The 10,720-nt window shown below is 43.7% G+C and overlaps 1 protein-coding gene across 2 annotated transcripts in view; it reads right to left on the bottom strand.

Moving 5' to 3' along the window:
- LOC311234448 (FERM domain-containing protein 6) overlaps positions 1–10,446 on the bottom strand; it is a 41,529-nt gene extending 31,083 nt beyond the window's left edge. Inside the window, exon 1 of one of the 2 annotated variants that reach the window (XM_084321627.1) lies at positions 10,348–10,446. The gene's annotated coding sequence lies outside the window, so the exon portion shown is untranslated. Of the gene's footprint in view, positions 1–4,482; positions 4,581–10,347 lie in introns of those variants that run through there. The other variant, XM_084321626.1, reaches the window with a different exon arrangement.
- Between the last annotated feature and the right edge of the window lie 274 nt (positions 10,447–10,720).

The following is a 10,720-nucleotide window of genomic DNA, read 5'->3' on the forward strand; positions in this document are numbered from 1 at the left end:
AATCCTGTGCCGTATCATTGTCACATGCAAGTAGCATTACCCAAACAAACTCTGTATGGCCAAAGAAGAAAAAACACACACACACAGCTAGACATAAATAATTAGTTGTTGGCCCAGTTTTTCTCATCAAACCAATGCAATAAATAAAATAATCACCATCACCAGTCGATATATGTTTGGCATTATATAGCTGCCAGGTTTTGCTCATCAGGCCAATACTGTTATATGAAATCAACCTTGAATGGAGATAACAGAATGCAAAATAATAATAATAAACTTTATTTGTATATACAAGAATTGCAGCCCAAAGTGCCCAAAACTTTTAAAAATTAAAAAGAAAAGGTTTATAATAGATTTCTGTCATTAAAATCAATACAAATAATAAAAGATTGTAATAGATGTCTTATTGATTATGATAGATTTCCGACATTAAAATCTATAAAACAGGTTTTAATTTGATTAGCCGGTTTCTGACTAAATAAAAGCAATGTATAAAGTGCAGAAATAGAATGAATATAAAAATAGACCGAATAAGATAAAAATTTACGAATAAAATAGACGAAATTAGCATAAGATAGACGTACAATAGTGCAGCAATAGTGTAGTGCAATACAATAGTTCTCAGTCTGAATGCCATGAGTCCAAGCAGCAGAGTGCATTAAAAAGGCTAAGGTGAAGAGTTTTTAGCTTACTTTTGAAAATAAGCATAGATTAGCTCATCAGTTCATCTATGATCATATACACAACATCACATTTCAGCCCAATTAGTTACGCTTCCTGTTCAGACAGTTTCATAATACAAAGTCTTTTTTTTTTGTTGCATTGACACAGTATTGGTATGCAGTCATAACCAGACAAAGAGAAGAATCCCATGGATCCCCAGACATAAGTAAACACCACAGGGTTAGCCTGCATTCCTTCCATCATTCAGCCATCTAGATTAACTCCACATGGCTTGGCCCATGTTTACAAGCTCTCTGGATCAACAATACACCAATAGAGGTGAAGAATTCATTGAGGATACTGTGTGACTGCTCAATTATGGCAAATATCATACACACAATAATTTTGATTGATATTGAAATCACGATTGCTCATTGATGCGAGGCCATCATGTGATGACGACTGAATGATTTATTTATTCTTTCTTCTCGACCAAAGGCTGCCTTTCTGTCGTCCATGATCGGGGACAACTAGAAAGCACTGTACGCACAGTGTCAAAAATCATTGGCTGTGATCTCCCTTCTGTGGCCTCCATATATGCCACACAAATCAGGCGGAAAGGGGAGAAGGTGATCGGTGACCCCTCTCACCCTGCTTACTACCTTTTTAACCCCCTTCCCTCTGGTAGAAGACTCCAAAGTCTCAGGTGTAGGACATCTCGTTTTAAAAATAGCACATATCCCGAGGTTGACCGTCACCTGAACTCAAGTCCTAATGCACAGGTACTTTGTACCATAAGGGCTAGCACCAGCCGACAGGCACTTTAAGGCAATATGTACTTTAAATAGGAACACTGAGCTCTTTTAGGTACTGTAGCTTTTTTTTTTTTTTATTATTATTGTTTGTGAAATACTTATATTGTGGGGATTGAATCGCATGTACTATTTTTTTATTTTATTTCTCTTTTTCTCCGCCTGATTTTCTATGCTTTTCTCCCCATCCCAATTTAGTCGTTATGCCAATTCCCCCCCTCCCCTACCTGTTGTACAAGGGAACCCTGAAGTCTACCACATGCTTCCTCCGACACATGCGGAGACAGCCAGTGGCTCTCTTTTCACCTGGCAGCGAGGACTCTCATTGGTGAAGCGTAACGCGTGGGAGGTCACGCTGCCTTCACCACTTCCTGCCTTTCGCTGAGCAGGCGCCCAGAGCTGACCTGTAGGCGTCGCTGTCCACAACGCCAGATTACCACCCATCAACTTCCCTCCCGCTAACTCAGCCAAACGAGTTAGTATGACGACCGGCCCAAGCCGCAGGGCAATGCCGACTCCGGGAGTCGAGACCGCAGCCTCTTGCATTGGTGACGAGCGCAATCTCCGCTACGCCACCCGACCGCCCCATCATCGCATGTACTCGTGTGTTTTTATACTGTATGTACTGTATGTTTGGCACCAAGACAAATCCCAATCAGCCATGTGTTGAAATGGCAATAAAGTTTTCTATCTATCCATCTATCTTCTACAAGTTACGAAAGACGTTTAAAAATGACTAGAAAAACACGCCGTGGCTCCCTCCTCCCTCTCAACACGAGCTGATTGTTTGGGCTTGGGGGGGGGGGGGGGGCGGACCGCTGTGAGGGAAGGGTGCGCTGCATTTACAACACAAAATGAGAGCAACGCGGCATGCAGCACAATAATCGCTTTATCTCGATTATCTTGTTTCCATGATCGTGGGAAGCAAACATCGTAATTGAAATTGAAAGTGAATGAATCGCCCCGTCCTACCGTGACGTCCACAGCATGTGAGACTCAAACAATCGCTCGTTTCATAAGCTAGCCGACATGATGTAAAGTATCCAACTATACCTTTTGATATTACAGTTAGTTAATACAGTATCACTTTACTTTACTGGAGGCACACATTATGACTACCTTGTAGATAATGAATAACTATAATAAAGAGGTGTAGTGGTTATGTCATTGTTGTTTCCGGCCGGTCCACCTCGCTTGAAATCGCAATGTATTTCCCCATTGCCCGTTTCTAAATCGTCTCGTTTAAAACAAATAAAGCATGAACATTTGCATGGTGTACCTTTCTGTGTGTATTCATCCACAAGCTATAGCTCAACCTGAAAATATTCACAATTAATCGGAAAATAATTACGTAAAATTCTATTTCAACCAAAAATTCTTAAACAATAATGTTAGTGATGGAAGGGAACTCATTTTGTGCAAAAATGGAAAGCTTGCCAATGCTCATGAGGCATAATTATTACAATAGCCGACGATAATCCATTTTCCCGATGATAAATCCCTAAACGGGTGGTCCAAAGTGACTTCAGACTACACCTCCCTATAGGCTAAGGCTACTGAAAACACTTCAAATAAGGAAACATAGGAAACTGTTTTTCCCTCCGAGACAGCTACATGAATCAGGAGCGAACACTTATAGTTCATTATCATGTTACTCAATTTGTTGTTCATTAATACCAGCAGCTCTGTAAGTCACTCTTTCCCCGCCCTCTAGTGGCCACAGCTTTCAGGAGGCTGCAACTGGGCATAGAGGTCAAGTGCACGTGTGTGTGCACTGTGTGTGTGTGCGTGTGCGTGTGTGTGTGTGTGTGTGTGTGTGTAAAAGTGTGCAAGTGTGTGTCTCTAGGACTGTTGCCCAATAGTGAATGGGGCACTGACTGTGTGTGTGTGTGTGTGTGTGTGTGTGTGTGTGTGTGTGTGTGTGTGTGTGTGTGTGTGTGTGTGTGTGTGTGTGTGTGTGTGTGTGTGTGTGTAAAAGTGTGCAAGTGTGTGTCTCTAGGACTCTTGCCCAATAGTGAATGGGGCACTGACTGTGTGTGTGTGTGCGTGTGCGTGTGCGTGTGCGTGTGTGTGTGCGTGTGCGTGCGTGTGTGTGTGCGTGTGACTGACTGACTGTGGAGTCATGAAACATTCAACCGAGTTCTCACACCCAAAAGCAGATTTATATTCTAATATTGCCCACAGGTCCAAACCAGAATTCAAACCTCATTTGGGTGTAAAAGCTACACAAGCAAATGTTTTAGCTCCACAAAGTCACCCGCTGCCCCTTCATTGTCGATGAAACAGCCTCGGTTTTACACACAAGTGGCATCACAGAGTGGAGGGTTCTCTCTCTCTCTCTCTGTTTCCTAGCTTCAGGAGAGGGTGGTGAGTGTTCACAAATACTGACTGAACTGTCCTGGGGCTCAGGAAGAAACATAGTGAATAAAAGAAATGGGTGGCATTCCCCTTTAACCCAAGAACATACATAGCCTTGTGTGCAACCAGCATCACAATGTTGTGCTGAATGGGTTCTGGATTCTATAGGCAAGAACACTGTGACCGGGTCGTGACTAGGGATGCACCGATCCGATATTGGTATCGTATCGGCCGCCGATATCAGTAAAATAGCTGGATCGGGTATCGGTAAAAAAAAAACTGGTTATTATTTTTTTTATAATAAAAAAAAATAACAAATAACCATTCAGTACATTTATATCTATGTGTTAATTTGTTACATTTAGTTTCACTAAGTTAGGAAAGTAATGTTTTAAGTCAAGCCTGATGTTGCCTTGTTTCAAAAGTCAATTAATCTGGTTTATTACCACGGAGCCACCACCACACTGATGCCCTGCTAAGCTCAGGTCTGACCATAAAAACAGGGCTGGAGAAATACAAGGAGAGAGAAGCATGGGAGCAACGCTGTTAGAAACTCCCTGCTGCCCAGAAACATTTAGTTCAAACATTGCAGTCAAAAAAGAAAAACAGACTAATGAAAAATAACTACAAAAATAAAAAAGGTACTTACTTAGGTATTGTCACAAGTGCAGGAAAACGACAAATTAACTGCTGTTGCTTCCCTTTCCTCGGTCGTACCACCTGCTAAAACTGGAGCCCTTACTGGAGGCTAACTAACACTCCCCATGGGAACATACAGGTTCATACGCAACATGATAAAACACGCCGGCTCAGTATAGGATGGTGAGGTGGGTTTGTTGCTGCAAGGCTACTTCACTCCCGTCATCATCACCTCGAGACGACGTGTTCAAACACGCCGCTTGCTCACATCATCTGCCCGACAGTCAACACAAGAGATGTGGAAACCTGTAAATCCGGTAGACTGAACAGTAAACCTTCTCTTATCACAGTAATACACCACAGCCGCCAAACCGAATCCTACAATTAAGCCGTGTTGGCCGGAGGCCACGGTTAAGACTTAAGAGGCAGGGAGCGAAAGTGGAACATGAAAAACAAGATGTTACTCCATGCAGTGGTTGAACTTGAAGCTTCCCTGAAATTGCTCCAATCCAAATTGTTAAAACACTCCCAATTACATTGTTTATTCTTACATGCATTTTAACTGGGCTGCCTACCTGTGGTGTGTGAGACATAATCTAATCTACATGGGAGAGCTGTGGGTCCAATAAGGGAGAATCAGATCTGATTTAGACTTTCTGTCTATAGGACAGGAAGCACTGGCACCTCGAACTGGGTAGTGAAAGTCAATACCATCGAGCTATTGATTGAATCAAATCAATTCTACCCTGGTGTTGAAAAATATAGAGACAAACGATACCAATTGTCAATACTTTAATTGTCAAAAAGAATACCGTTTTCACAGCCAAATCACTACCAGCATTAGAGTATCCTGCATGATTTGTCACATCGTCTTTTAGCTATTGCCTTGGAGCTAGCCCCTTTCGTGACTGCTGATGCCAAACTTTCCCCCACTGTACCGAAAACCCGTACCGAACCGTGACTTCAAAACCGAGGTACGTACCAAACGGTGGTTTTTGTGTATCGTTACACCCCTAATATGTATATATCGTGGACGACGGTATAGTAAAAAATCCATACCTTGTTTGCATGGATCCATGACAACCTTCATATTCAGTATACTGTACATCCCAGCCCTAATTCTTACTGAAGATAAACATATTTCTTATATACACAGGATGCAAATAAACTGGACAGTAAATAGTATGAAAATGCTATACTAAATTACACTGTAATAATAATAACAATAATAATAATAAAACAATATCTGAATATTTTTTTTTGTTTTTTTACCTCTTACTGTTTTACTACTATGTACCCCAATACTATGCTACTATTCTTATACTACTACCCATCTTGCTAATTATGTCTATACTACTATGCACTCAAGAGTGTAACACTCAAGCTGTACAAGGATGTAGTACCCGGGGTACCCCCTCCGGCTCCTGGTGACTTGTTGTTCACAATTTATACGTCGCTTTGGATAAAAGAGTCAGCTAGGGGTTCCCAAACTTTTCAGGCCGGGACCCAGAAAATAAGGCGTCAGAGAGCTGCGGCCCAATGCACATCGTCAGGCTTTTTTTCTTTTCTTTTTTTTGCCAGGCGACCGATTTTTTAAGCCAAATATCACTTCAATCCTATTAAGTTAGTTATTCATTTATATGTGCTATTTATGAGAGGGCTAACTTGTTGCAAAATAATAATGATAATAATAATAGCCTCATTAAAATACTATTGTTGCTTCGGTTGTTTTCAGCGTTTTATGTGCATAATCTGTTATTTAGAGCTCTGCCGCGGAGCTCCGTCGCGGCAGCATTATGTAGCAGTAATCCGCCCTTTTTTACTATCCAGAACTAGCTCAATTGGCAGCGCTGCATTGCTGTGGATCCTACGGCCCGTTGCTGGCAAGTTCGATTCCCTTCAATTTTTTTTCTTTTTTTTTTTAACGTGCATTCGCATTCTTTCGCCGTTAAGTTTAGGCATAACTTTAAGCATTGTTTCGGAGTTGGTTAAGGTTAGGCATTGTTTCGGAGTTGCTTAAGGTTAGAAGGGTTAAGTTTAGGCGCTGTTAAGGAGCTGGTTAAGGTTAGAGTTTGTCTTAGAGAATGGCAATAGACAGCCTATTTCCGCGCTGCAGCTCTCTCGCGCTACCGTGGTCACATGGGCGTATTGGCCAATCAGAGAAACGCTAAACACAAGTTGGTTGCCTAAAATATTCACGCGTCCTGGCCTGCTTCGAAGTTCAGTGGCCTGAAAAAAAAAAGAAAAAAAAAATCTTTTTTTTCTTTTGGAAATCATCTCGCGGCCCTCCCGTGGCTGCTCTCGGCCCACCTTTGGGTCGCGACCCCGACTTTGGGAACCACTGAGCTAAATGACTAAATTGTAAATTGTAATAAAAATACAGCCGGGTGGTTCTTCCAGCAGACATTAAGTCGTGAGACAGTAGACGACTGACTGAGTCCCCAAAACAGGCTCAAATTCCAGTTGATAATAAAAAGGTATAAAGAGAGACAAAATGAATTCATTCATAATAATAGTCAAATGAACGAGAAGAAAGAAACCAACCGTAGAGAATCTCTGACAGTGTCCCCGGCAGAGCGTGGTGTTCCACACCGTTACTCCACACCTCTGCATCTCAACCGAGCGTGTGCGTGTGCGGGAAGAGCCAGACGTCCAGCTGACGTCTCCAGGCCCCCCCCCCCCCCCCGCCCCTTAGTTGCTGAGCAGAGTTGAACCCGGCATCACATGCGAGTGACCATCTGCAGCACGCAGGCCCTATCCTCCCTGTCCTCCCTCCCTCCCCCACGCTGATCCCTCCTCCAGGGTGTAAAAACAACCTTCCCGCCGGGCGGTACCGAGTACTGTACTGTACATACAAGCTGCCTGGTGAACACGGAGCAATCTAGCGTAGATAAGAGAGGACAGTGGTGTCGTCGTCACGGAATGCATTTCTTCCGAGATACCCCCCAGACAACCTATAGGGCAGTCCACCACCAGAATACACTTAACAGCTTCTATTTCCAGGCCATCAGGCTGCTAAACGAACAATAAACACTATGCAACAACCATCAAATGCACACAGCACACACACCCACACACTCACTTAAACAAACAACACACTGCAGCACCCACTCTCCACACTTTAGATCACACAAACACACTTTATATTTATTGATAAAGGATTTGCACTACAACTCGTACACCTACTGTAAATTGTACCTAAATTGCACCTCATCCCATTTCTGCCTTGCACTATATAGTATTGTATATTAGTACACTGCATAGTATTGTATATTATATGGTAACTCAGTTACGTCTATTCTGCATCGAACACTGTACATATGTCTATACTGAACACTGTGACCTCATTTTTTTACTTCTAATTTACATACTATACTATGTTATTTTATTTCATACTTATATTATCTTGTCTTGCACAGTCTCTGGAGCGTAACAGTAAGAAGCATTTTGTATAAAAGTATTCTGTACTTCTGTATGACAACTATTAAAGAAACTTGAAACTTGAACTTGAACAGGATAGTTCTGAGTTTGGGAACCATAGCCCTATTATTTGCCACTTTTACCAATGATGTTGCTGATCAGTTAGAGTCCTTTCTCAGCACAATCCATGCTGTTCCTCATACCAGCTCCGGCTAGTTAGTTAGCCACAAGCCAATGTGAAGTCAATGGGGTCAAGCTCCTGTCTGGTGGTACAAGCTGACTGAAGACAACTGAGATCTACTTTGCATGTGTGTGAACTGTGAAGTAGATTTCAGTTGTCTTCTTTGGTCAGCGTGTGTGTACAGACGGCAAGGAGCGTGACCCCATTGACTTTGCATTGGACTCTACCGATCCACAACATCATTGGTTAGTCGCAAGAAACGTCTTAGGGTTCCAGACATCAGAAATACCCCTTCCCTATAAATGAGTGCAGGTGAGAACACCTTGAAGCAGACAAGGATTCAGTCAATGTTTCCCTCATGATACATAAGATTAAATTGGTGCAGCCCAACACAATTCCAGACAGACCCACCACAAAATATAGATACAGGCCCACCACAATATAGATACAGGCCCACCACAAAATAGATACAGACCCACCACAAAATAGATACAGGCCCACCACAAAATAGATACAGGCCCACCACAAAATAGATACAGGCCCACCACAAAATAGATACAGGCCCACCACAAAATATAGATATAGGCCCACCACAAAATAGATACAGGCCCACCACAAAATAGATACAGGCCCACCACAAAATAGATACAGGCCCACCACAAAATATAGATACAGGCCCACCACAAAATAGATACAGGCCCACCACAAAATAGATACAGGCCCACCACAAATAGATACAGGCCCACCACAAAATAGATACAGACCCACCACAAAATAGATACAGGCCCACCACAAAATAGATACAGACCCACCACAAAATAGATACAGGCCCACCACAAAATAGATACAGGCCCACCACAAAATAGATACAGGCCCACCACAAATAGATACAGGCCCACCACAAAATAGATACAGACCCACCACAAAATAGATACAGGCGGCCCACCACAAAATAGATTCCTCAAACTGATACATTAACAATATATTTGTTGTCTCGCATGGACACCATCCTTCCCAGTCAACTGAATCCTACCCCCCCCCCCCCCCCCCCTCCCACCACCACCACGCAAAACACTCTGTGGGAATCATTCAGTGTTCACTTGCTCAAAGGCACGCCGGCAGGGATGGACCAACACATTGGGTCATCATTGCTGGGGCTCGAACGTGTGTTCCGTTCCGGTTATGGGACGGTCTCTCTGACCACTAAGACACCCCGCTGCCACACATTATGATGACGAGCCTAATTAATGACCACTGATATAGGATTAGTGCTGATGGCTGGAATATCCACCCAGCTAGGAAGCACCTGGACAACAGGGGGGGGGGGGATTCACCCAGTCTGGAACCAAACCAATGCATTCCCAGTCCCGACTCACCCCCAGACAAGAGAGACATTCCAGTTAACCATACGATCAATTCAAGGCATCCTATTGTCTGGAGGTGCAGCAGAGAGACTGTAGCGTTAGTCAGACCCCCTAGTGGGGGCCGGGGGGGGGGGGGGGGGTCTCAAAGAGTAACCAGGATTGTGTGACTGAATGAATAGCAGCACAGACCTCATCCACCCACACACTGGTTATTAAACTGGTCATCAAGTCCGGGGAATTCCTGACCATCTAGGTCAGACAATCTGATGATGAGTCAAAGTTCTTCCCATCAATCTCCCCTGGACTGAATAACCCCGCTATATGTACAGTTATGCTCTGCAGTCACACATGCAGAGAATCAGTTAATTAAGTTTATATTAGTTTCCCACCTTCTGTCTTATGGTCAGGTGTGTGTGTGACGTCCAAAGCCATAAAACAGTGGTATCAGACGCCCCCGTAGGCTATTTTCCCAACCCTCAGCATGTGTGTGTGTGTCTGTCTATGTGTGTATGTGTGTACTGTATGTGTGTGTCTGTGTGTGTGTCTGTCTATGTGTGTCTGTCTGTGTGTGTGTGTGTGTGTGTCTGTGTTTGTGTATGTGTGTCTGTGTCTGTGTGTGTGTCTGTGTCTGTGTGTGTCTGTGTGTGTCTGTGTGTGTGTGTGTGTCTGTGTGTGTCTGGCTATGTGTGTATATGTGTGTGTCTGTCTATGTGTGTCTCTGTGTGTGTGTGTGTGTGTGTGTGTGTGTGTGTGTCTGTCTCTCTGTGCGTGTGTGTCTGTGTCTATGTGTGTGTGTGTGTGTGTGTGTGTGTGGAGGGGGAGTCGTTGTTCGATGCAACAAGTGCATCATCAGTCATCATAATTAAACTCGTTTGAACATAATAATAAAGTCCAGAAGTAGGCGACTCACCTTCTTCCAATTATACGAAGAAGGAGAACATCACATCGCTTCAGTCGACAGTGAGGTTCCCTGTAGCCAGGACTGCGTCCAAAAACCTACTCGATCCCGATTCCCGAGTCAGACATAATGATGATCAGAGACGCGGCTCGCATGTTACTGGTCTGTCTCACTGAGCGAGTAGGGTATATCTGCAGAGCCGCAAGCCCCACGTCTGGGCGGGGCTTCGGGGCTTGTAAAGCGGGCTGCTTGTATCCTTTCGGCAAGCAACAAGCCCTTTCGCGTTGCTTTGATTGGCCGAGCGCGCGCATGCGCATGAGCCGCGACAAGCTCCCCAGCCAGGCAGGAATACTAAGTTCCGCTTAATGCAATTTATACAAATGGA

This window comes from Notolepis coatsorum (assembly GCF_963971535.1).
Source record: "Notolepis coatsorum genome assembly, chromosome: 9".
Taxonomy (NCBI): Eukaryota; Metazoa; Chordata; class Actinopteri; order Aulopiformes; family Paralepididae; genus Notolepis; species Notolepis coatsorum.